This window comes from Anthonomus grandis, chromosome 8 (genome assembly GCF_022605725.1).
Source record: "Anthonomus grandis grandis chromosome 8, icAntGran1.3, whole genome shotgun sequence".
NCBI lineage: Eukaryota > Metazoa > Arthropoda > Insecta > Coleoptera > Curculionidae > Anthonomus > Anthonomus grandis.
Window position 1 is genome coordinate 16,710,710 of NC_065553.1, and position 22,916 is coordinate 16,733,625.

At 28.7% G+C, this 22,916-nt stretch overlaps 1 protein-coding gene across 2 annotated transcripts in view; it reads right to left on the minus strand.

Moving 5' to 3' along the window:
- Positions 1–22,175, minus strand: part of LOC126739476 (discoidin domain-containing receptor 2-like) — a 305,530-nt gene extending 283,355 nt beyond the window's left edge. For both annotated transcript variants that reach the window (XM_050445155.1, XM_050445154.1), the window contains exon 1: positions 22,035–22,175. The gene's annotated coding sequence lies outside the window, so the exon portion shown is untranslated. The remainder of the gene's footprint in view (positions 1–22,034) is intronic.
- Positions 22,176–22,916: the final 741 nt, after the last annotated feature.

Consider the following 22,916-nt stretch of genomic DNA (forward strand, 5'->3'; position numbering starts at 1 on the left):
AAACTAGTTATTAGTCAACATGTTTTTTTAGTAATCTAACTACAACGTCAAATTTAACTATAAAAGTTTAATTTATTGCAAAAGCTATTGCCGAAGGTTTTCAGAGGGATGTCATTTATTTGGATTTTTCAAAAGCCTTTGAAAGACTAGATTGTAATCTTCTACTAATAGGAATGTCTAATATGAGTATCTCCGAGTCGCTTATAAATCTTTTTAGGTGTGTTTTTTTAAATCAATGTCAATATAGTAACTATAACTAGGTTTCGGTCAAAAGGATAACTCTTTTAGGAGAATCTCATGTTATTAATTATCTATTATACACGGTATAAAATTGTATACAAAAATTAAATTTATAAATAGTAATTTGATTTTTTCTATTCTATTTAAACTAATTAGAGTAGCATAAATAAGCTCTATTTAAATATGACAAGAATAAAACAATAATTTTTAAATGACTATAACTTAAATATAGAACTGCTTATCGGCTAAGATAAATGCAGAGATTTAGGGGCATTTTTTGATAGTAAGTGATCATTTAACAATACAATAGACTACTATATCTACTATAAAAATTTCATTTTATGGTACCACAGTTAAATTCTGTCATAAATAACACCTTAGCATGCAATGTGTGATAAATATAATGATATATTAGGGTATCTACTTTTATTAAGATTTATTTGTTTTGTTATTTAATTTTTTGGTTATTGGTTGTTTTTTGGTAATGCTTTTTTCATTAGATTTTTTATAGTAAGATGATGTTGTTAAATATATAATTATTTTTTAGATCGATTACTTTAAACTTGCTTTTTAAAATCGAATCTTTAAATTTGGATTAGATTTATCTGTCATACTATTAAATAAACGCTATGATGAGTTTTTCTTATTGAAACTCAACTGTTAATTCAAATAAAAGCTTTTTAGCTTAAAATTTATAAATAAATAAAACCTATTTATAAATAATTAAAAACGAATTTAAATAATCAACAGTTTATTTAAAAGAATATGTTAATAAAACTAATTATATTTAATTTTTTTCCATATTGAAAGACAATTTTTTTACAAATTTAAGCCGATATATTTAATCACAGTTAAGATAAGTATAGTCAACTATTACAAAAATATAATATTTTCGTCTCAATTAATTAAGTTAATTAATTTCTAAAGCAGAAATATTAATACAAAATACTTTTTTTTATAGAATTTAAAGAAAGCCAACTTAAATTCACAAAAACAACAATATTTACCTTAGTTCTTATTTTTTTATTGAATTTATAAAAATGTGAATTGAATTTTTAAAATAAATTACATTTTAAAATAAAATTTATACAATAGATATTCTCAAAAGCTGTAAATAAATTTACCCTATTGAAGTACCGGTGTAGGTCCGGTGTAAAGTTTGTATCGTGGGTTTAATTTTAATTGATATTGACAACAAAAAAAAAAACGTTTGCCTTTTTCATCAAGAACAAAAGAATTTTTGCGATTTTGATGTATTATACAAAAAATCCAATTAAAAAGTATTTTTAGTTAAATAAAAATACAATTGCTGTTTGTTTTAAACTGTTCGATATTAGCTATCTGGAATGATATAAAAATAGAATGGAATACTTAAAAAAATATTAACTGGTACAAGCTTAATATTGAAATTAATATTAAGTTATTTCAAATAAGAATGTATGCGGAAATCTCTTTATTTATATAATTTAATTGTTATCACTACAAGTTTTTATTAATTTCCTTGCCTATTTTATTTTTTTTTAATTTTTATAGTTTTTTTTTTTTAAATTTGTAAATCAATTATGTGGTTTTAATATTTTTTTCTACACTATGGGCCTTTTTTAGTACTTTAGAAAATATTTTATTTTTTTTACTATATATCAACGTATATAATTTCCTAAATAAATCGCATAACAATTTTTCATTACCTATTCCGAATAAAACAAATATGAATTTATATGCAGCATATATAGACAAAAGCGTCAAAACATGTTGAGGTTTAATAATTAAAAGTTAGAGCAACTTGCGTTTAATCAGTGGCAGCATGAAATTAAGGCTTCAATTTGGCCTGGGTTTTACATTTATGACGCCGCCAGTCATACATAACGTGGACTTTTGGAAAGTTTTTAGCCATTTTTGTTTAAATCCAGGCAGCTTCGGTATAATTAGGTTGAATAATTATTCGGTTTAATAGCCAGACACCTAAAAACTTTTCCGTTTAGAATAATTATTGTACTTTAGGTTACCTTGGGAGTTGAGTTTCAGGTGATGTTTTAAATTATTTAGTACATACTATTAGTTATATACGAGTTTTGTTTTATTTAAAAGATATTGTTAGTTTAACTTTTTAATTATTTTTCCTATTCTTCATAATATTTTTTACTGTAGTTCTATATCTGCCCATAACATTCGCTTTGTCAATTTCATGATTTTTTTTTCAAATATTTTTACCTTAATTTACTTTTTTTGAATTTTTTTTTTAATTTCAAATTTAATGAACTATTTATATTAGTATATGCACTGAACAATATTAAATAAAAAACTAAAAATAGTAAATATATGTGAAAAAGTATAAAAAAAATATTCAATTATGTTTCTGAATTTAAAGTGATTTTATTTATTTATTTCAAATTTATATTTTTTAAAATTGTTATGATTTTATTCTTAGTAGTAGCCTAAAGCAAGTTTCTTTCGTCCATATAATGGCGTTATTAAATTTAAAATACAATTTATTTGTTAAAAAATGAGACGCGCACTATAAAGAACAAGAGGGAAAAAAGCAATTCAATACATATTTTAATATAAACGCAAGGGTTTTTTATCTTTATTATTTATGATATTTATATTTTTTCCCCAATTTATGTTAATTAAACTGACATTTTCTATCTCAGAAATTATGTTTTGTAACCGTATATTACCATAAAACTTTCGAATTAATTTTAACAACATCTATATGAAAAGTACATACATTTAATTAAATATGGTCTGTATGTGAAGTCTGTTGCAATAAAGATAATATTTTGAAACATATTTTTTTTATATTCGTTCCCCTGTAAACATTTACAGTCCTCGGGCAACCTTTTCCAATTTAGTAAAAAACATACTCCTATTCTCTTAAATTGAACTTTCAATATTAAAATACACAAAATCATAAAAATATTTTTTTTTCCGATGAAAAAGGCAATTAATAATTAATTTTTATTTAAATTAAATGAAATGAAAATAATTAAAGGACTGTATTTCTTTTAATAGTTTATTATTTTTCGTTAACTTTTAGGTTTTTTTTTAAAAGAAGCTTTTGTGAGTATAAATTATACCTCTGGAATATTTTTCGTTTATATTAGGTAAAACTTCACGAAAAAATTATTTATTAAAATTATAAAAACATTTCAAATATATTACTAAAGACACCTAAATCGGATGAAAATAAATAAATAATTAAGAAATTTATTAAATCCGTGATATACAAAAAAAATTCCTGGATCATCAAGTTGCATAATAAATTTAAAAAAAAATAAACAACTATAGAAATATTATTAAATATATTTTTTTATATTCTTGACCACTCTTTTTATATCTTTCTCATAAATATTAACATTATATTTGTATAATTTACTATATAACTCACTACTTTGAATATAGTTTAAAAAATGTTGCGTATAAATATGTATACAATACAGATGATTAGTAAAATACGTGGCCAAACATAAGCTCCTAACATAAATATAAAAGTTAAATACAAAAAAAAAGAGTTTATAAACACCAGGTTTTTATGAAAATTAAATAAAAATCCACAACTTTTGTAAATACAAAATGATAAAACTAAGACACTTAATAATAAGACCTTAAGCCTAGGCAACATACATTAAATGAAGAGCAACTATCCAAAACGCAATAAATCAATTTTTTAACATTTTTCAGGTGAATATTAAAATTTCTTGTATTTTAGACAACCTAGTATCCTGACAGTCCAAATTCATCAAAATGATTTATATCCATTAGGAGCAGCTATAGTGAAATCGGGGAATTAAACAAAATGTATTAAATCCATTTTAGTATCCCTTTTGTTGTGTGGATATGAATGCAAAAAAACCCACGTTTTATACATGGACCGAAAATGAGCCGTTCAACGGAAAACTGGTCTAACTCCCTTAAAGTAGAAATTTAGAAAATTGATATTTTGCATCTGGATGAATTAAAAAATCACAGTAACATATTCTTTACTTTTTTGTACATATTTATAATAACCCTGTACTAAAATTTCATATGGTAAACATTTTTACTGATTGCGCCCATTAATTACATTTTTGCCGCCCAATGTCATGCTTCCAGTAAGTTTTTTTCAAAAACATAGCGGAAAAGTGGTATAACTTGGAGAGTTATATCACTTTTCCTCGTAAAAGTTAACCAAATTTCACAAAACTGATGAACCAAAGAAAAATAATAGCTGTAGTATGTTTACTCTGATATCTATTACTGATAAAAGTGTTCAAAAAATATAGAGCTTGACGAGCAAAACATTACTACTGCTTATCTTACATACTACTATCTAACTTACAGTAAGGAGAGTAACAAGTTATTAAACAAATTAATCTTTATCAGAATCGGATAATGGACCACTGTCAACAGCATCTTCTTTTGTCAGTAAGTCCAGGAAGAACTGATGCTGAATCGGGGAAATCCACTGAAGAAGTTCTATCATATCTTTTTTCTTAGCTACAGTATCTGATCTCCACACTACGTACCATAACACTAAAAAAACCTGACTAAACAAGAAAAAGCGAGATAAATAGGACCTGGCGCGACATCAGAACAGCGTGGTGCCTTGACTTATACCACTATTCCAGCGAACGAATCCATTATGTTGACAGGAATAACGTTAGGAAGCTCTTATCTTAGCTAAGTTAAAATTTTGACTTATACCAGTTTTCGACTAAATATATTAGACCAGTAGAAACATAATTAATGGTATAACTCAAAAATTAAAAAATACTGACATATACCGCTTTTCTTCTGAGCGGCTCAAATATGGCTGGTAGGCGGGCTGTTGAGGTATCATCTGCACTTTTGGCCCATCTGTATTACCTGGACCCCCTAAATATACAGAAACTTCACCTTTTCTGTGACGGGTGTGGAGGGCAAAACAAAAATGCCCATGTAATACATCACCCGAGAGTTTAAAAGAAATAAATATTACCTTTCCGGTAAGAGGACATTGTTTCTTACATGCCCATAGGGTATTTGGCCGAGTAGAGAAAGCCTTAAGAAAACAAGCAACAATCAAGAAGAATACAACAATATATATAGCAAGTTTGGAGAAGTAAAATATCTTGGGGAAGCCTGGCTACTTTATGACATTAAACACCTACAAGAATTTCTAAAAAAGACTGACGGTATATCCGACATGAAAAGGGTCGTGTTGTGAAAGAATTAAGCTTCACCCATCTCCATAACACTCTTCGAAAACTTTAGGTATGAAAATACTTCTGGAACTCCAAAAACTCTGCTTAGAAAAGGTAAAAAGGACTCTCAGCTGCAAATGGAACTACTTGAACTAGGAGAACCTTTTAAGCAAAAAAAGAAAAAATCTTTAAAACATTTATTGGCTCAAGAGTTTGGTGAAGAATGGGAGCAAGAAGATGAACTGGAATGGTACAAAACTATTTTGGAAACCAGTGGAAATGAAATAGAGGAAGAACAACACGACAATGCTGGAGCTAACTGTGACTGCTTAGAAGAAGATGTCGGTTTACATATTTGATTTCTTTGTAATTTTCTTAATAAAATAAGTTTTTCACTAAAATTTGAAATTTTATTAACCTTGTAAATAATATGAAATATTTGTTTTGTACAAAACGCCAAAAAAGAATTGAGCACAAAGAAATAAAATTCCACACTAACAAAGCAAGATGACATAAATCCGCATTCCAATTAAGTATAACGAATTAAATCCAATAAAAAAATTAACATATTTCTATTAATGTTATATATTTTATAATGAAGCCGCACTTTTTTTGCGATAAAACTGTTTTTAAAATCATTCTTTACAAGAAAAAATTTAAATTTTTTCTTTCAAACACTTTTGCTGGTTTTTAAGGTTTTACTTAAAACAACATATTATGGATTTAATGCCTTTTGGATAGTTGCTCCTCAAATATCAAAAACCCAATAAAGGACATAACATTAAAATTCCAAAATATGTACTCCTAACAAAAATTTTAAATGATTGAAATTTTTACATAATTTTATATTATCATATAATCTATTAAGCTACCTATATAAATTAAAATATTGAATTATACTTAATATTTAAGTGTATTTGTGTTCTATAAAATTGCTAAAATTAGTTTTTTAATTTTAATTATGTTAATAAAAATATTATTTTTTCAGAAAAATTGCTATTAAAATATTTTTTTCCAAATTAATATTTAAATTTAGTGCAAATAAAGCGATGAACTATTATCTAAGTTCTTAATTAACAACCCAGTTGCATATGTAGAACTCTATTTAAATAGTAGGTCTCATTAACCGAATTTGATATACCAAAAACACATGGACTAAAAAGTGCTTCCAAAAAAATTATTGGATTAATTACAGCTTTTAGATAACACTTAATTTAATGGGCTTTAGAATATTTCCAACTATTTGGGGATCTAAATTAAGTTCTCCCGAAATTTGTTCTTTTGCAGCGAAAATTAACTTCGGCAAAACTACAAGCAGAAATTTCACAATTTTCTTTTTTTCCTGTAATTGTCGAAGAGGTTGTTCCATGTCATAAATGAACCAAATACAACAATCTTGTAATTATGTATATTTTGATAAGATGATTTTCAAAACACTAGATTCTACTTAAATTAACTGATTTTGAAAAAAAAAATAACCGGCTAATTTGTCCAGTGCGGATAAATCTACCAATGATTGGCAAACGAATGAGTAACAACGGGGCATCGGCGAGGGGAACCAGTTGTAAATAAACCACGCCTAATTCCATTCATAAAATGACCATTGGTGTGCCGGATTTTAAAGATCTCCAAGAATACTTTTTATAGATTTGTTAATATTTAATAAAAAATGTTTAGAATTTATTAAACAATGGCAAAAAATACAATCCCCTGAAACGAAAAAACGACAAAATATTAACTAATATTATTTTATAGTAAATATAGTCGTGTTAGGGTTTCTCATTGGAACTACTCTAGAACCGTTTAAAATAGTAGACTAATAAAAAAAAATTACAAATATTGACAAATGTTATAATGTTTTGACATACACGCGTGATACATCGTTGCAAAGGTAATTAAATGAGCTATTTAAAATACAAAAATCCATTTTTCCTTATGACGCCCATAAGGAAAAACAAAGTTGATAATGACCCCACCATGTTGCACAGAAAAAGTGGCAATGTAAGAGTGCAAATTACTTTAAAATCGGATTAGGAATAGGAAACTTTTTGAAGCAAAATTTGTAGTAATTAGGTTTGCTCAAAACGCATGCGCTGTTTAACATTGCGTGTTTAGATATTTAGCTACTAAGTGAATAATTTTAAATAAATGATAAATGATATGACTGTTAAATGTATTATGAGGATAAATGATAGATAAAAGGTAAACAATAATAAAATTATAAAAGGGTTTTTGTCTGGAATTATACCTGTAATGTATCCAACTAACTCTCAGCTTCGTTATCGGAAGCATGATCATCGTCACTGCTCTCTTCACTTTCAGTGTCATCATCTTGACTTAGAGTTATTACCACGAGTTCAATTTGTTCCATAACCTGATCATTCTCCCAAAATTTTTCTTCAATATCCTTAACATGTTGGCAAAATTTCTGCCAACCATGAGGGGATATTAAAGACATAGCTTTATTAGTAACTTCTTTTAGTGCCGTTAGATTGAAGTTCTCAGTTGTATTGCGGCTTCTTATAATATATTCTAGTTTTGCCTAAGCCAGCTCTATTGGGTTCAATTCACATAGATACCGGGGCGTTCGGACTGGTATATGGCCATGTGATTTAAAAATACGATCCACTACGTAATTTTTTTTTATGATCAGGAGGCTTGTGGAGTAGAACTAGATCAAACAAATCAAATTTTCTTGCGGTCGCGTCATGATTAATTCCTATAAAATATTTTTTAAGTTTAACATAAATTTGTTTTTACCTCCTGTATTCTATACTTTTTTTCGTTAACCAAGCTACTATGTCTTTTTTCAAAGATGACTTGGTTGGAGTCTTATCCTCTTGGACGGAGTGATACAAAGCATTGTCATAAACGATTACTGAATTGGGCGGTATATTAGGAAGCAGTTTTTCTGTAAGCCACCGAATAAAATTTTCCTTGTTTATCTGGCCATGGTAGTCACCAGCTACCCCCGCTATAAATATTAAACACGCGTTGTCAACAAATCCATTTTCTAAACCAGCACGCACAATTATCAATCGACCTAAAATATATGTAAAAAAATTGTTGTATATATTGTTTGTACTTTTATAATTTATTTTTATTTACACAGACCCTAAGATAGTCAAATATGTATTTTCACGGATTTTTGCATATTTCCACAATTTTGAAATGTGTGTCTAAGTTTTTTGAATCCACAATCTCCAGTGTAGTAAGTTGGGTCGCTTCATTAATATTTTTCTTTTATTCTGGCATTTACGCCAAAAAAAACATTTTGCTTGAGCAGTTTTCTAAGGGTTTCCCTAGAATACGGAAAAATAGAGTCTTCCCGCAACTTTTGAATTAGCTTCCTTGTTGTGGGGACAACTCTAAATTCCGTATAACATCTGTTGATCAAATGCCTGACTATTTGAAAGTCAAAATCGTCATCATTTTCAACAAGCGACTGACGTGGTCTTTTTTTCCCAGGGCTTGGTTTTTGCGAATTCTTTCTTGATCTTCAAGATGAATTCTTCGAACAGTCGATACGCAGACCCCAGTGTAAAGAGACACCCTGTCTATCTTACGTTTTAGAGGCAATTTAAGGGAATTCTCAGACGCTTCTTCATCGCAAACTCTAAAAAAGCAAGCAAGCACAAATAGAATATGAGTAAAACATTAATAAAAATTTATGAACAAGTAGATTTATGAAAAAACTTTTTTAATAATAAAGTTAATAATAAGTATAATTCAGTTTCATTAAAAATTTTAAGCACCTTATTGGAATATTTTTATTTATTGCTTACCTATATACATTTGCTATTACTTCTCTAGCTTGGCTACGAATTGTCTTTCCACATTTAGATATATTACTCATTTTTAATTTTAAAAAAATAATAACAAAACAAATAATGTTCAATAACAATAACGACAATAAATAAATAAATAAATAAAAAGAATCAAGTAACAAAAAACTTAAAGACAACCTCAAATAAACTTTAAACCAAAACAACGCGTGGTCAGCAAACAGCACTTGACGGTTCCACGTGCGAAAAACATAAAACATCAAAAAATGCCGCCGCTTTTAAAACGCCACCACTGGAATCCGCTGGAGTTTCAATACCAATCGATATGAATGATGCGACGGAGAGAGATGGCGCGAGAAGAAGTCCGATATTTTAAAAGGATATTTGCACTTAGGAGTTTCACAGAACCGGAATAACCAGATACCAGCTAATCAAGTCATTTGGGCGGCGCCTGGTCTGCCCAGAGCCACGTTGTTTCGGGCGGTGTTGCCAGTTGATATTAATAATGTAATTATTTGAATAAAATGTGTTAATACTTTTATATTATTTACCGGTAAAGACGTGTTGTTAAGTAAAAATAGGAAATGAAACAACTACAAAAAAACTTGTTAATTATTTTTTTTTTGTGTGTAACAAATCGATTTGGAAGTGAAAAAAAGTAAAAATCAATATTTTATATTTATTTTGTAGATTAAACTAGGCAATGTCGCATTTTTGTAGCCGCATTCTTTCCGTCGTTACTCTTTAGTTTGCCAGACTTTAAGTGGTACATTTTATATATTTTCAAAAACGCATATCTACATGGAGCCAGTTACAAAATATACGTATACCATAACCTGCTATTAAAACTAAAATTAAATAAATCGATTGATTGATATGACGTGCGGCGAAAAGTCTTTTCCTATGGCCGGTATATTTATTATACAGAATTGGTCTCTATAAAGTCTTTATGCTACATCAATGTTTATTACTTACTATGATTAATATATACCTCTACCAATGTTACTTTTAAACTTAAATTAATACTATTATAACTACAAAATTATATTATGAACATTTCTAAGAAGGCAAATTAATGAATATTTTAGGTTTAAATATTTTAGTTCATTCGATAAAGCTCAGCAATTTCAGAAACTTTCTAACAAGCATAGAATAGCATTCATCTATTATAATATCAAAAATGTTATTTTAAAACAGTGCCTTGCTATATAAAAATATTCTTTTAAAATACCAACTCCTATATGCTAAATCTACTTAGCACGCACACGTCAACCGACGAAAAAAAAATGCGCAACACGAAAATAAAAACGAGCGTATCCATATCACCCCTCGGTATTTTAACACCCCAGGATCACTTGTCATTTCGCTCTACCCTCAAACCTATTACATGCGCCGTAATGTACCCCCGGTAATATAAAACAGCATGAAGCGTGCGAAGAAACTATTTATTTATCACCTGAATTCATTTTTGGGACCCCGTATAATAAGGGGAGGGCATTACGTAATTGCTTTCGGGTCAAACCCGTTTATGTTTTACGGAGACGATTTGAAAAGAAAATGGAAATGAGGTGAGCAGAAAATGATGATTGGATTAGATTTACTTAAGACCAATTTTATATTATGTAAATAAGGAAATAAATAAGAAGCCTTTGAGTATTAAAGCATTCCATTTATTGGTTTAAGGAAAATTGAATTAGAAAATCGTATACTTGTGTAGCAAGAATTTCTAAGAAAATGTATTTTCTCGGAGTTTTCCTTTAATGTTTCTGTATAATTCCGGTGTGTGCTGGTTGGACAAATTAAAACGAAAAATTTTATTATGTATGTGTACATTAAATATCTTATATTTTGAGCTATAGGGTACTGAAAATAAGGTAACTTATTTTAATAAAATCAACTGGGCGTATTTCGGTGTGAAAATCAAAATATATTAGCTAAGCGCTTTCGGTTTTACAAATAAACCATTATCAGGGCAGCCTTCTTAAAGGATGTAAAGAATAAAGCAAAATCGGTCGGGACATTTATAATATTAACTTATAAATAGATAAAATTATAAACTATGCGTCTGACAACTATATCTTAAACTGAAACAATGCAATCCATCCAGAGAATGGATTTTTTGTTTTATTTGGTCTTGACAGTGTAAATCCTGTTTTTCATAACCTAATTTTGATCTCGATAAATTTGATACCGTATGGAAAATAATATACTTTATTATTTGGTTTTGCCTATGTGCTAAAAATCGTTAAGTAGTTAATGACAATTAAAAACTAAAAAAAAATAACCTATAAGTAAATTTTTTACTAATTTACGTTTCTACGTTTATGCCTTATTATATTTTTAAAATATAAAAAATTATTTAAAAAAAAAATGTCCAAAATACTCCAATATATTTGTCGTCAAATCACGCTGCCAGGCAAAAGTTAATATTCAGTCTGAACTGTATGTTTATTGTTCCCGTATTGGACATGTTGATAAATCAGTGCAACGGATTTTTCTATTTACCTGAAATCGCTGTTACATGTCGTACAACAGAAAAATTTTGTGTACATACAATTCGCTACACATATTTACCCCCGTTATGAGCAGGGATTCGGTTCGAATACATTGTTTCCGATTTTTGCTTTTTTATTATCAAAAAATGAAAAAAAAAAATTACTAAACATAATAAAAATGTTTAATAATCTTACGACTTATATTATTTTAAATGCTACTCAATCCAATTAAAAACAAACACTTCCTGATTTTAATATTCAGAGCGTACCATGAGGCCAAATATTAAAAAAAATTAATATTTACAGTTTTCTAAAATAATTTTTTTTTTAAATTTGTTCTTTAAGGTATGTTAGTTATTATATATCAAGTTGTTCATATTAAACATAATTAAAAGAAAGTAAAGGAAATAAATGATTATGTTAAATAATAAGTTATATTGCAGATCAAATATTTTCTATTTATTTCTTAGTTTTTGTATATTGGATTAGAATGTAGTAATTGTTGTATTTATTAAAATATTTTCTACGAATGTTCTCTAACAGGTATTTTTGTATATTTTTGATGATATTGTAACGAAATTCGGGAACATGCTTTTATTGTCAACGTTTAAAACACTAACCTTACTCGCCTTGACTATCGTTTAATTGTTTCCAAGGTAAAAACTGACTAAACAATTAAAACTGAATGAATTGTCACGAAGCGCGTCCTTTTTAAAGCCTGATGGAACAGTTTCGAAATATTTGGAATTTTCTTCATTGTTTTTGTCGACAGAGACCAACAATTTTAGGAGAATACTAACAGTCAAAGCAAGCAAGTATACAAATTCTAGAAAATTAGAACTACAGGGATTTACAATAATATAACCTAAATAACCTAAATTGGGGTCAAAATGGGGTTCTCGAACAAGATGAATTACTTAAAAACTAAACACTATAGATAAAAATAATAAACCAAACGTAAGCAGAACCCTAAAGAAATCCTACGAGTCAACTTAACTAACTGCAAAATACTAATAAAAATAGTACAAAAACTAGGAAAATAATTAACGTATTTACATTTTCATAATATTAATTATTCAATTTTCTTAAAATAATAAATATATCAAGTTTTTTACGTTTTTTTCTAATTGATATTGATGTGTATAGAAATATTATTTATAAATATTTTGACTAAAATGTATATACTGTAATGTATATATTTTTTTTTGGACTATCATATTCTCAAACATCATTTTTGTTAAATAACTGTTATACCGAAGAGTACTTTTTATAAAGCACATTTTTCGACAAAGAATACCACCCAAACAACTATTATTTTTGACGGAAACTTCAACCTGACTGACAGAAAAAAAAATCTGTTTCTTGCACGTTTGTATGAGAAAAAGTAGACGATGAACCGGCTAACTTTCCGCGAGCTTGCTGATGTGCATCTAGTTTATGGAGCTACAGGCAGCAATGCATTGGCGGCTCAGCGCTTGTACGCTCAGCGATTTCCACAGCGTGACCAGGTACACCGCAGCGTCTTTGTAAATGTCGACCGCACACTACGGGAAACGGGATCATTTCAAGTAAATCTTGTTCTTAAAAGTAATTTTTTATTGCTAAAGTATAAATTTATTGTAAATCGTTTATACGAGACTGTTAACTAGGTACAGCAGGAGCGAGGACGACTGCGTCTAGCACGTGATGGACTTGAAGATGCTGTAATGGCACGTATTGCCGACAGTCCCCAAAAGAGCATCCGTCAGGTCGCTTTCGAAGTGGGTTGCAGCCACGGGACGGTATAGAATATCTTTCACAACAATTTACACCCATTTAAATTGAAGAAAGTTCAACATCTCTTTCCTGACTATCTCCCTCGGCACCTTCACTACTGCCAGTGGTTAAACCAACGCATTGGGGAAAATCCTGATTTCCTGCGATATGTTTGTTCCACCGACGAATTGTCGGCGACCACTTAAATGCATAAAATTATTTGATATTTCTCCAAGGCCAGTTACAGGAATATTTTAAAGATTTGCCCCTACAGATTATTAATAACATGTGGTGGCAGCACGATGGTTGTCCTGTGCACTGGCCAAGGCCGATCCGAGACTATTTAGATGAAATTTTCCCCAATCGTTGGATAGGACATGAGGGTCCCATAGCGTGGCCACCGAGGTTTTCTGATCTTACGTCACCAGATTTCTTTCTGTGGGGCACCATGAAACAAATGGTGTATTAAACACCACTGGATTCGAAGGAGGACTTAATTGCGCGAATTGTAATAGCCGCAGAGTTCATTCGAGAGCAGCAGGGTGTTTTCGCTCGAATGCACTTCATGGCACCAACGGATCGATAAATGCATCCAGGAGAACGGGCAGCACTTCGAGCATCTGTTGTAGTGCCCCTGTTCATCACTTTGTTTTTGTTTTATTTTCTTCGTTTTATTTTAATCCTGTTAATTTAAGACTACTTTTACTTTAATAATTTTAGTCTTATGAGTTATCTCCGGTATTTTTTGTGGAGAGCTTTATTGCAATTATTACATCTTTTTGTTTTTAAACTAAAGCGTTAAATTTGTGGCTCGTGTACGATAGGTTGCCAGAATTGCCTTATTGCTTTCCCATCTGGCGCAAAAATGTTAATTTTAAAACAACCGCTCAATTCACAACATTTGATCCGACTAGTGCGGTCTGTGCGGATATAAATCGTGATTTCTTCTTTAACCGCTAAATAGGCGATTTCAAAGTCAACCTGACATTTAACAAACTATACATGGTATTCAGAAAAAGTAAAAAACTTTACCCTACCCACCTGCCGCAAAGGGTCCAATTTTATAACAGCCCCATCTCCGAATGGGGGCTTTTCCGGACATGGGTTCTTATGCTCAAAATACTTGCCTATGGCGTTCCTACCTACTCTACAATTTTTGCCAAAGTTACCGTGGTCACCCTGTATATTATTTAATAATTAGGGATTCTACAATAAAAAAGTAATTCACTGATATTTACGGTACGCATAGTATTAATTATTAACTTAAAAGAAACTCTTTTGCTTTATATAGATTTTTCCAAACTGGTTTATCAGGGTCACCCCAGGTTTTCAACGTTTTTGCAAAAATTTTGAATAAGTTTTTGTGTGACGTAAAAATTTAGTTGAATAAATCAAATAAAAATAATAACTTTAGACATTTTTTCTACATTTAATTTTTTTATGTTTTATTACCAATATTGAGATTTTTACTATTTTAAGCTTTTTACATGCTGATGTTTTTGTATAAGAATGCGATCCTTTCAAAAGTTTTATAATTTTCCGTAATATTCCCCAATCTATTTTGCCCTTCTTTGTATCTCCTTGTTCTTCTGCACTTCCCTTAATGCCAAATAAAAATCGGTTTGATTTCTGCCACTACTCGCTAATATTCTTTGTTTTGTATTTACCGTTTAAAGAAGCCAAATATTACTTAGGGATCCCATGTCAATATACTTACTATTTTTCCGTTAAATTTTCCCAAAATTAATGAGTAATACCCAGCAACAGATAACCGTAAAGCCAATTTTCCAAACAATTCATTGTCCTTTTACCTTTGGACGCTAAAGTGCAATTTTCCAGACTAAATCTAAACCTTTTTTAAAAAATTGTATTATTTTGGTCCTCTTTTATAGAGATCCATAGCGTCTTATTTATTCCTTGTTGTCCATATAAGTCTTTTTGCTTTTAATCCATGCAAATTTCAATGATATTTAGCATACCTTTTCCAGCTAGTTAATAAATAATTCTTAATAAAAAGAATTGTTAGACAGGTAGACGAGGACCGATGGAATGGCCAGCACGATCCCCTGGTCTGACACTCATAGACTTTTTTGATGACCAGTCGCGCCTGATAAGTTAAGTAACAACAAAAGAAATTCTATTTAAGATTGGAATGGATTAAGATGTTATTAGTTTTTAAGTGTGTTATAACGAATTCACTAAGGAAATTCCTAGTTATTTCTTATGGAGTTTATTCCATTTGGTTGATACACAACAAATATTGAATAATAAAATAAATATTCAAATTTAAAAAATGTATATTTTTCTTAATTAAATAAAAGTTGTATTATTTTTCTAAAAATTAAAACATTTTTAAATTTTATTTATTTATTTTATTTATTAGAAAAACAAAATGTATTTTGGCTTTACTTAATAGTCACGGTTCAGACATTTTACAAAGAAAATTATAGTATAGAAGGGCATACATTAATATTATATATAAATAAATACATCGTAAAATAAATAATGTTTTGCATACTTTGCATTAAAAAAACAATAAAAAAATCTTTTATTATCAATTAGTGGAAAGAAATCATAATTTAAACAAACATCTTTCAAGACTAGTTAATTTATTTTGAATGTTATAATGTATGCTGATGCTAATTTATTTAAATAAACTAATTACATCAGTTTCTGTTTAAAAATTTATTAATCAGTTCAAATGCTAAACATTAAATTCCTTTTTTAAAGTCGATCCCCTTAAATTCTCTATTCCATTTAACGAAAACGTGCATTTCTTGGATTTTTAAAGCTTCAACTTGTCATTCCATTATGAGAAACTCTATTGTAAATGCACTTTGATATATGACTAGCCATGCTTACCCTGACACGGAACTTCCTTTATCATGATTATTCCATTACATTTATACCTGTAGAAGACATTATTAGGGATTGATAAATCACGTTAAATGGTGGCATAATTTAATTTGCCACGTTGAACGTTTATATAAAAATTATTTTTTATTTAATTATTTAAACTGAAAAAGATTAGATTTTTTACGATATAGAAGCCATTTAAAACACTGCTTTTTGAAAGGCATACAATACGGTAAAGTATCATTACAAAATCAATTAGGTTTACTTTTGTCCATCGATTAATCACTGTCACTTACAAGAAAGAAAAAAATTAATTTTGCATTTAACCACCATAAAAGGGCATTCCGTTACCACAAAGCCCAGCGTGGACCTTGAACTTTGACGCAGGCGATAAAAAAGCGCCCTTAGAAATCCGATGCAAAATTAGTTATCGTCTGGGATTTTTATTCTTTTTTTTTATGGTATAATTCAATATGTCTATTATTATTGCCTATTTTTTATATTGAAAAAGACGCAACTACTATTTTACACCCCATAAAACAAACTAAACCTTTCAATGGCAACAAAATTCATTTAAACCCTCGGCAACAACACGTTTACAAATCACCCCGTTCCTCTATCGCCCCCTCGTAGAAAAATTTATGATCCTAAAGCACTCAAGCAAAATCATTTTGACCCCGCATTGCAGTAGTAATGATATTTTATTCACCCTCCCGAATTCTTTGAAGGGTCAGGAACAACATTTCACCTAAACGAAAGTAACTCTCCCTATGCCGTGAGTATTTTAGATTACCGCCCGGCTACTTTCGGCCATATCGCGAATTGACCCCTAAATTTAAGTGATGTACCAGGGGTGAATTAAATTTTTGGCTGTCTCGGTGTTTCTTTTTTTTGTTATATAAAAATTAATATTAAAGGTATAATTTAACAAATTAGATAAAAAAATAAACCTTAAAACAATAGCCTGAAACCCGAAGCCTTCAAAAAAAAGAATTTTAAAATTTTAAATAAATTAGTATGCAGAATATGTAACATTAAATATAAAAAATAAACTAATTAAAAAACTTAATTAATTATTTGGTATAAGTCCAGGGAGGAAAACAGTTTATTAGACACCCTTTCCAAATTTTCTCCAAGGGAAAATTGTTTAAGTCATTTATATCAGAAAAACGAATTTCTATATAATCGTAGATTTGAAATCTTAGATCGTACATTTGAAATTTCTCGCTTAGTTATAAAAGTCTTTTAAGGTTATATCTGATAACTGGTTGATCACAATATTATTCACTGATATATTAGGTATGCCTTTTATTACTTAAGCATTTTAAAAGCAATAGTTATTTGTACACCTTTACTTCTATTATTTATTTTATTTTATTGTATATTTATTTTAATTACTTAATACAATTAAGCTACCGTTTATCTAGAAATTTATTCTTGACTTATTATTACCAATTTTCGCCCAACGGAGACAACTTTGAACAATGACTCATATAATCTACTTTAACCAAGCAAGCCATTTATCAAGATTTAAACTTTCCACTAAGCATTGTAGTGTTTTTAATTTAACAAAGATTTAGATAACATCCTAAAATTAACTAAAACACAATATAGATTAGGAACTAGGAATAAAAGTGGCAATAGACGTATTGAATTCTGCTATAACAACAATTTTATAATAGAGAGATCACCAGCAGATGAGGGACATAAGGTCAACTATTATTTTTGTAGTAATTAAAATTATTCATTTTATTATTAGAGATAGAAAATACTCAAATCGATACTACTAGACTAAGAGATTTTTAGTAACTATAGACAGCAACCCGCTTTTGATAATAAATTATCAAACATTAAAAGAGTAAATACAAGTCGCCATCTACAGGCCCTCCACAGTTCCCTAGTAACTTGACTCCAATCATATGTTAATGTAGGTTATCAGAGAGTAACCCAAATTGGATGGGACACATCATATTCAACTAATGTACAGTTTGTGCATGACCTTAGTAGTTCACTAAGCTACACTTTGACCTTGTCAGTAACCTACAAAAACTTTCAAAGTTTCAAAGTTTCATCCATTTATATAGTAAATTCAAATCAGTTATAAAAGCTTTCCATATCAATCTACTTACCGTTTCTAGGCTTTTTGATTCAACCCTTTCAAGATACTTAGATTTTCTTTATATATTATAGTTTTTTCTCAGGAAAACTATACAAATAAGGAGTAAAAATATAATTTAGAAAAATGTGTCTCATATCCAATTAAGTTATGCATCAAACACTACTCAGTTTGAACCAATTATATACTTATTTTCTGGAATATTGCGGAATATTATCTCAATTTTGTCTATGAGTATTTAATTAAGTAATGCATATGATGTGACTAATAAATTTTCACTTAAACGTCTTTAAATTTTTAACTTCGGATATAATTTGTTGGTTAATTTATCGAATATAGTATTAATATTAATTAAAAAAAAAAAAAATATTTTTTTATTGATCGTCTTTTTGTTTTCGTTAGTTTGTCTTGTTTTCTGTGTCTGAAATTATGTATCCCCTGTATATTATCCTACTTATGCCATTACAGTAGATGTATTTGTAGAACACATGAAAAAAACCACTTATTGTACCACTACCAAAAAGTAGTTGCAAAAAGTAATTTAGATAAATAGCTGTATACTAATTCAATTGCATAAAAAGTCAATACATTGCTAGAAACATAATAAAGATAATATACATTATAAATTGCATCGTTTTTTGGGAAAATTGTCTGTCTCGCGATTTTTAACAACTCTTCAGCTACTGACAACAGAAATCAACAGTGAGACAAATTCGTTTTCCTAAACTTAATTAATAAGGAAAATATATAAGAAAAAACCATCAAACTTAATAAATTATTACAGAAACAGCAACAACAGATTTGCACTACAAAAAGTACACCAAAAAAGCACCCTTGGCCGTGTCCTTCTTATAATAGAAACATCTTAAATTCATTAATGTCTGGAATTTTGCCAATATCATTTATATGCAGATAACGCACATCCCTTCTGCTAATTCTTTTAAGAAGATCTAGCAATTGCAACTATCTTAATAAATCCAATGTTGATAAAATTAGCTAAATTCTCTGAGGATAAATAGCACCAATGCATCAGTGATAATCTTAGGAAGCGAACACCAAAAGTTGATTGCTCGAACTCAAATTTGGCTATCACTAGATTAAGTATCACAACTTCATAAAAAACAGTAGATTTAATTGTGAGCTTTGATTTTCATTTCTGGGATCATGTAACTTCAAAGAGCATATGGTGCACTAGAGCTAATTTATATCATTCTTTAGTGGTATCAGCGATGGAGCTTATGGTAATTGTCTAAATTAAGTTGAATCACAAACCACGTTTTACCCACTGACCAAGTAATATAGATTAAGTAGTGGACTACGAATTTTTATTTGGATCAGACATATTTTCTGAATTTGTACTCTTGAGGAGGTCAGCGATTTATACTGAGGGTAGTAGTTGGTTTTTGGTATGGTAAGTCTCTTATTATCATTCTTCAGTAGATTTTGAGTTTTCTAGTAGGTCCACGATATTGGAAAATGATATGTAAGGTTCACTTATAGACTTATTCATATAACCTGCATCAGGTTTGACTCTATTATATTATATTCCAATTCAGAACATTGATTTTTGCACTAAGCATCCAGTTACTTTTTAGTTACTACTTTAAGCTTTTTTAGTAACTTTTTAGAATTTTACTTGTCAGCAATGCCAAGGAAGAGCTGAACTGTATCTTAACATATATATAGTTTTTGTAGTTATGAAAATAGATGAAAATTTTATTTAAATTTTTGTTTTTCTGTTTTATTTTCCTTTTCCTTTTTTCTTTTTACTTAATTGTTAGTACTCACCTATTTTTACAATTTAGACTTCTTCATAGTGTACTTTTGATATCTTTTATCTTAGTGGCATAGTTCTCAAAGCTCGCTTTTAACATTTGGCAATCTTTTATTCTTCATTCATTTTTTTATACACTTTTCTTGCTTTCCTTAACTTTCCCTGCTTTTTCTTTTTTGTTATCGTTAGCTTTAATACCGATATTTTTCGTTCTATTTAAAAAAAAAATCATAAAATTGATTCAAATTTAGTTCATGCAACCTTAACAAAGCCTGATACTTAAGTAATCAATTATCAGGTGACTTCTGGCCTTTCATATTCTTGCTCTAGAATACTAATTTCACAAAAATTTGAAAAGTGTTCTTACATTAAAATAAAAAATAATTTAAATCTGCGTTATATTTTAATCAGGTAAAAAATTTCCATTTATTGATTTATCAGCAGCGGACCTAAAACTAGATGAAATTTTTAATTAATTAAGGTATTGATATTGATAAATGTTTTAAGTTATATTCTAAACAAAATTTAGTTTTTTTTTCTATTGATTTGAATATAATTTTAGACCATTTCTAATATTGAAAGTTCTGTGACTAACATTTGCAATTATAATATTAACCACCAAAAAGCTTTTTCTAATATCATACCTAATCTGAGATCCAATTATAATAAAAAATCTAATAAAATAATAGTTGATTTGCAGGGAAAAAAATTAATTTTTAGATAATTTAGTCAAAAATTTAGTATGACAGAGATGCACAAAAAGCATTTAGTTTTCTTATTTTAATAAAGATCATTCTTTTCAGGTTTTAGAAGGAATCAGAATAAATGAATCCTTAAAGATAAATAAAAGGCTCTTCTTTTCTATTTGCTTATGTGAATACCTATCCTAGACTTAAATAATAAAAAAGATCATAATAAAATGATGAAAAGCAAGCCAAAGAACAAATAAAATAACAATTTTAATAAGATTGAAAAAGAAAAAGCCAAATACAATCTTGCAGTATTGTATTTTGCTTTCGACTAATGTTGCTAAAATTGCAAAAAAGTCAAATAAACGTAATTACGAATAAAAAATATAATTTTAAGACTTAGGCAATAAAGAGATAATTAAAAATCCTATGTTCATATCAAAGCATCAAAGAGTAATTCCAAGATCATTTTGTGAAGGATGATAACACTGATTGATAAGTCGTTAGGATATAGATATAGAATTTCCAGATATTCTCATTTGGTATTATGGAGGATGGAAAAATGTATGTCTCTCTTATATGATTTCAGTTTAAAGCTTAAAATATTGGCTACCTTCTCCTATCTTTTGTATAAAGAATGCCAACTTGGAAACAAAATATAAGCTTTAACAGATATTTCCTAGATGCAATGATAATTAATCAAATAAGTAGATTAATGTTTTTTGCTTGAAATATGGAATAAAAAACTTTCAAGGAGATAAACCAAAAAAAAAATTTTTACTGAAAAATATTAAACAAGAAGAGATTAACTTAAAAAAAATAGAGGATATTGAAAAAGCCTAAATTCTCTAATTTTTTCAATAAGAAACTTAATAAAACTAATATACATTTTTGACAAATATTTTTAATTTAAAAAATAAAAAAATAACAATTCAAATAATATTTTTATTGACATTTGCCTTTAAGCAAAGCCATTAAATTAGCCGGGTAGTCAAAACATAGATTTTTGAAAGCCTGAACTGGTCACTTGGAGTTTTTGTAACTTATAATTAATATAATTTTGCAATTAATAATTATTTTTAAACTTTCCATTTAGGAAATACGTTATATTAAAAATCAAAACTACAATTCTACACAATTTTCAAAAATTTTGTTAACTTACTAATTTTAGAGCTAAAATTTCAAAAAAACTTTCTCACTATTTTTCACCAAAAAAAAAAACAAAATATCCCCGCGCAATTATATATGTATACTATATATACGTCACGAATGGAAATATGTACGTGTTGTCGACAAAGACCCGGTCTGGCAGACGGAATGCGACTGATCGGGTTCCAGGCGAGGATCGAGCGGCAATTTTTGAAACTGGCCCGTGCGCCGTGCTTACACACTGTTGCTTTCTGGATGATTTTTTCCCCCTTTTTTTATACTAAAAATGATTTATTACACCCCGACCAATCTGTTGTCGGGGTAAAAAAAGAACGCTTTTTTGGCTAAGTGTACCTGAGTGACTAAATATTTGTTAAGAAATATTTTTTTAGAAGGGATGTTTTGGTCAGGAAGGGATACTTTTGTGAAAAAGGTTTTCCTGCTTACATAATAGATTTACGTGATAAATTATTTTGGGAAAGTCATAGAGCTTTGGTAGACATTATATGTATTGATTATGCGTATGAATTTTTAAATATATTCAGTCCATTCCAACTTATTAATTATTGATACTAATAATACCAATCAACTTAATGTCAACTTATTATAGTTACAAATGAATTTTGTTTTATATCTTTCTTTTAGAATAATTTCATATTAAGCAAACTAGTTAGGGATATAATGGATTTTTAGGTTGATATATAATTTATATCACCCAAGCTTTTGACAGTCTTAAATATTATATGTATAGAAATATGTTTTAAATATACTGACAAAAAATTATTGGCTAAAAAATAAATCTTACCAACGTGTCGAATTATAGTTCATCTTTAGAACTTAAACCTAGATTATCCACACTATAATTCCCAACTAGAAAATATTAGTATGAGGCAAA